Below are 6040 nucleotides of genomic sequence, written 5' to 3'. Positions count from 1 at the left end.
GACGCTGAACAAACTATTGTCCATATTGGATAATCCTGTCCACCCTCTCCACCACCTGCTGCAGGGACAGCGGAGCATTTTCTCTAAAAGATTCCTCCAGCTCTGCTGTCACAAGGACAGATACAGGAGATCATTCCTGATACAGGAGATCATTCCTGCCCACTGCAATAAGACTGTACAATAACTCACCTCTGGCAAAATCCATCACGGTACAATAACACTGTTGACTGTGTTTCTTGGTTTGTTTGTATATAATATATATAGATATATACTGTACTCTCTCTCTCTCTCTCTATATATATATATATATATATATATATATATATGTTGACTGTGTTCTTGGTTTGTTTGTATATAATATATATAATGTGCTGTATAAACTGTGCATTTTATATTTTTTACTGCTATTTTATTGCTTTTCTATTATTATATTCTATTCCAGTATTTTATTCTATTATTTCTATTATTATCTTATTGCTTCTGTGTGCTGCTGTAGCGCAAAAAAATTTCCCCTCGGGGATTAATAAAGTAAATACCTACCTATCTACCTACCTATGGTTATAATGCGCAAATGTGGAAACTTTTACTGGAATTAAATCATTTGAGTTTCTGCATTTTTTAAGAAAATTTAATGTAGAATATGGATTGTTACATCTGTCAATGATTCCTTCTGGAATGACCATGGGTGATTGTGATGTGTCAGCTTAATTAAGAGGCACACTGGTTCCCAACTGATAATGGTGAAAATGAGGATTTGTAGTATGACATGACCGAAAACTCCTGACCAGCAGTAGGACGGACTGCAAACATAAAAACCTCTGCTTTAATTGCTCCCTGGGTTTGGAGCGTGTTAATGCAGGTCAATGGATTTTAGAAGTAGCTCCAGCAGAAAAATAATAATAATAATGAATACTGTAAGTCAATCACTGTGGTGGGAAAGGTGTAGTTTAAAGTGAACAAAAAACAAAAGGCACTTAGCCCCTGTGGATGTCAAGAAGGAAAGAAGAAGAGAGATGACTGGAGAGGAGAAGATCGGATGAGAGAAGAAAATGAAAAAGAGAGCAAAGCAAATGCTCATGGTACCCACCCAAGTTTACTTGTAAATATGTAAAGACAATTTGCTTAACCTTTGCCACAACATCTGGCCAGGTCAGACTTTATTTATTTACAATCTCTGCCAATTACATACAATGTAATAACAAAAGTATAATGAGAATAAAACCAACAAAAATAAATATATTTCCATGGGACCCCAAACTCCTGGCAGATTTGGTCAACCCCCAATGTTGACTCAAATCATTGCGGCCTTGACCTGGCAACCCTCTAAAAATGTTTTCAGGTTATGTTGTAATAACAGATGCAGCATGATACTGCTACAGGGAAAGGGTTAAATGATTGGCCGTGGGAAGTTTGATCTCCTCATGGTGCAAGTGAATACATAACTACAGGAGCCAGAACCATCCCTGCTTCTGAAAGCCTTAAACAAATTATAAATGAGCAGAAATCACCAAGAAAGTGACTGTAAACATGTTAATTATTGTTTTACCTAAAAGCCAAAACTGTGTGTGTGCGTACGCCAGCGTGCAGAAATATCTCTGGTTCTTTAGCACAGAATCATGCATCTCCTTTTCATTAGGCCCATGCAGCACGCTGGAGGACGGCAAATTGGGCCGAACTAATTACAATTTAAACGAAACCATAATTGGACATTTTGCGCTTGTCATATGATGAGAGACAGATGGGTTTGTAATTACATTACAAGTCTGACATCACGGCGGCAAGTTAGAATGCACACCTCCCCATGCCCTTCATGGATGCTGACAAGAAGAGGCCCACATTCAAAAACTATTTACTGATGATTTCCATAATTAGTCAGCGTCAACACCACCAGGATAGTTTATGAACCAAATCAGGATAAATCACCACTCTTATCACCATCATCTTCTGATTTGAACCCAATGTGGCAAAATGGGATGAAATCTGAAAATTTATGGACTGGATTTCATAACTTAAAAGAGTAAACTAAAATGTTAGTGGAAATAACTGTCAGTTTGTTTCTCTGTTCTGATTTAAGAATAATATCAACCTACACACTATAGAGGATGAAACTCATATTGCCATACATGCAGAATAATTAGAATTGTTGTATATTTTAATGCATTTTGCTTAACTTATTAACAATTTATTCCTGAGAGCATCGCCTCATGGAATTTATTTACAGGGCTTTAACTTCTTTTATCTATTTAACAGTGGTAGTCAATTGTTTATGTTTCAGTAAAAGTAGCAATACCACAATATAAATGCTCAATTGCTATTGAGGTATTGTTTTAAATCAAATCTATAAACTAATACTTATGACATCATGAATAAATATGGACAGAATATATACTATAACCACATAATTTATAAAAATTGCAATAATAATTAAATTAGTCCAAATAAAACAGCCAGTCGTTTCAAAAGAAAGTAGTTCCAGTAAAACCTGTGCTCATTGGATGTGGATTGTCTGAAGTAACAATGGTTTTCATTTTGGAAAGAGATGCACTGCCATGCACACCATTTGACATATCTTTGCAAAGAGCCAACTAAAGCTTTTACTTTTGATAAATTATGTTTTTATTACTAGGCTGACTTCCTGTTACCATATTTAATTTACTTCTGTCATTACATGAGTTCCAGCTGTTTAGTAAAGTCACAGAAAAGTAGAATACATTCAGAATTTATTTTTTTAGAACAAGACATATTCAGATGCTGTGATACTGAACAATAGCTGAGCTCCATTGGGCTGCGGCCCAATTAAACCTGTATGTGTATCTGTGTTGTATGCTTTAACCCTCAGATAAACATCTATTATGCAAACATATGACTACTACTTTGTTCTTTATTTTTCTTGCAGAAACTGCCATCTAAACAGTTTTCTCCTCAGAACACGTGTTTACTTGGCTTCAGACAAAGACAGGGACTGGAGAGGGGAATGATACAGAGAAAAAGCTGACACCAAGAATGCTTCAACTCTGCTGTAAACCTCAGGCACGAGGTCACCAAATCATTCCTGAAAGACATGTCGTCACAAGCTCCCCTGAAAGCCTACTTTGAGACATTCAGAGGGAGCTCTAAATCATCGTCCATTTAAGTCAGTTTTTTTTTTTTTTTGTACAACAAGGTTCCAGAAAATAATCATAGTGAAAAAATGTTACATTACATTACAGGCCATTAAGAAGGAGATCACAGGCTACAGTTACAACGGCACGCTGCAGCAATAGAGGCGATAATGAGCACTGAGCTGAACAGAAAACTGCACACTGAAACTCAGTTTACCCTGTCTTCCTTCACCCCATTTCCCAAGTCCTGACTTCTATCAAAGGAGTGTGCCTACTTATGCGAGTCAGTTTCCTAAGGCCTGGGACTCACTGCCTTGATAGTTTGTGCCTTACCTATCAGGCGCTAGACAGCTGCATCTACGTTGTGTGTGTCCACAATAGCTGCAAGTCAGCTGCGGTGCTGCGGCTGCAGGTCTTATCAGTGAATCAATGAGTTTCTCTTCGATAATAGCCATCAGTATTGCATTTTTGAGGTCCGACGAGTGAGCAGTTGCAACCAAAAAGCAAGCATGTGATTTTTGTTTACCCTCATTCCAAGCAGGACACAGGCACTCACACCGACACTGAGGGAGGGAGCAGCCGAACTATACGCTTTGATAGTTTAATTTATAGCAGTGCTGTCCAGTGAGAAACATGTACATAAGTAAATATATTTTGTTGAATTACACCACTGGCTATTTTAAATATAAAATTAAAATGTCTGAGATAATGTGACATTTAACTTCCATGACCTGTTGTTGTTAAGTAGCTGGTGCTAACGTCATTGCTGGCCAAAACTGTTATGTGGTGAGGTGTAACAGGACCCAAACGCAGGCACACACACTTGGGTATAAGTTCAAAACACAGTCTTTATTCAATTAAATGTTATTTATATAGCGCCAAATCACAACACGGGTTATTTCATGGCACTTAACACATTAAAGTCCTTACAGCAGAACTTTACAACATTATACAGAGAAACCCAACAATTCAACAATTCCCACATAAGCTAGGAGGGAAAAAACTCCTCTTTAAGGGAGAAAAATCTCCAACAGAGGGAAGAAAAACTCCCTCTGAACAGGAAGAAACCTCCGACAGAACCAGGCTCAGGGGTGGGCGGCCATCCTCCTCGACCGGTTGGAGTGAGAAGAGAGCATAGAGAGAAAAGGACAGCATAGAGATAGAAAAGAAGAACTGTTGGTGGAGACGACAAGTGCAGGGCAGAGACATGCAGCTCCATGACGGGACATCTGCAAAAGAAAGAAGAGAATCTACGCGAGCGAGGGAACTGAATGGAGACAACAGACAATAAGAAAAAGCTATGGGAGAGAAAAGGATGGTGAGGTATGAGTCAGTTAAAGAGTAGGAGGAAAGAAAAGAAGCTCAGCATGTAACAAGGTCCCCCAGCAGCGTCGGCCTACAACAGCATAACTAAGGGTTGGTTCATACCTGAGCCAGCCCTAACTATAAGCTTTATCAAAAAGGAAAGTTTTGAGTCTAATCTTAAATCTAGAGAGGGTTTCTGCCCCTTGAACACAAACTGGGAGCTGGTTCCACAGGAGAGGAGCCTTAAAACTGAAGCTCCGCCTCCCATTCTACTTCTGGAAACTCTAGGAACGACAAGTAGACCAGCGTACTGAGAGAGAAGTGCTCTGATAGGATTATATGGTTCTATAAGAGCTCTAAGATATGATGGAGCCTGTTTATGTAGGTCTTTGTGAGTATTTTATTGAACACAGGGGTGGTACCTACAGTCTTAGTCTTCTTATTCCTCCCGAGTCGGGAGGGTAACTCAACCGACTCTCACCAGGGGGGAGGGGGGGGGGGGGTGGTGAAGCTGGCAGGACTGCTGGATGGACAGCTGGCAGGACAGCTAGCAGGAGCGTTGTCCGGTAGCGCTGACTGTTATATGACCTTTATATGACCTTTATTTAACCAGGTAAAATCAATTGAGAACCAATTCTCATTTACAATGATGACCTGTCAGCACAGTCCACACAGTGACACAAACAGCATGACAAACACATGAGGAAAAGACAACATGGGTAAATGAATAAACACTATGTACCAAAATAAACAATAAAATTAATAAAAATAAATAAATAAAATTAAAAGGCAGATTACTGGATTTTCTTTATAAGAATGAGAGAGAGAGAAGCAAGGGCTGGTCAGCAGGTACAGCAGTCAACTATGATTTGCTGCAGCTTTAGTTTGAACATGTTGAGAGAGGTGAGAGCTGTTAGTTTGAGTGTGTTTTGAAGTGAGTTCCAGTCATTTGCAGAGGCAAAATGAAAGGCGTTATGACCAAACACAGTACGGACTTTTGGAATGATGAGCCTAATGAAGTCACTTGATCTTAAATGGCGATTGCTGTCCGAGATGTGCAGAAGATTTGAGAGGTAGCGAGGGGTCATTCCCAAAAGGGATTTGTAGACCACGAGCAGCCAGTGTTGTAGCCGCCTGCTGTGAAGGGAGGGCCAGTCCACCAGTCTGTAGAGATCACAGTGGTGGGTGGTGAACCTGTGGCAAAATGGATTGCTGAGTGGTGGAGTGTGTCCAGTTTTCTGAGGGTGGTCTTAGATGCCATTTTATAAATTACATCGCCGTAGTCAAATAGAGGAAGGATGGCCATTTTCACAAGGGTGAGTTTGGCAGAGTGTGTGAAGGAGGCCTTGTTTCGATACAGGAAACCCAGTCTAGCTTTGACTTTAGCTAGAAGGTTATTGATATGTATATTAAATGAGAAAGATGAGTCCAACCAGAAGCCAAGGTATTTGTAGGAGCTGACAAACTCCAGCTCTGAGCCATCAGCACTGTAGATGTTGGGGGGGCTGGGGATGATGAGGTTTTTCCGGTCAAACAGCATACATTTGTTCTTTTTGGAGTTGAGGAGCAGATGGAGGTTGTGGAAAGACTGTTGGATGGAGGTGAGGCTTAGTTGAAGAGTGGATACAGCAGAG

Source organism: Embiotoca jacksoni, unplaced genomic scaffold, assembly GCF_022577435.1.
Source record: "Embiotoca jacksoni isolate LCO1_2020_lvr unplaced genomic scaffold, fEmbJac1.0.p SCAF_7, whole genome shotgun sequence".
Taxonomy (NCBI): domain Eukaryota; kingdom Metazoa; phylum Chordata; class Actinopteri; family Embiotocidae; genus Embiotoca; species Embiotoca jacksoni.
The sequence above is the reverse complement of the archived record's forward strand: the minus strand, read 5'-3'. Positions refer to the sequence as shown.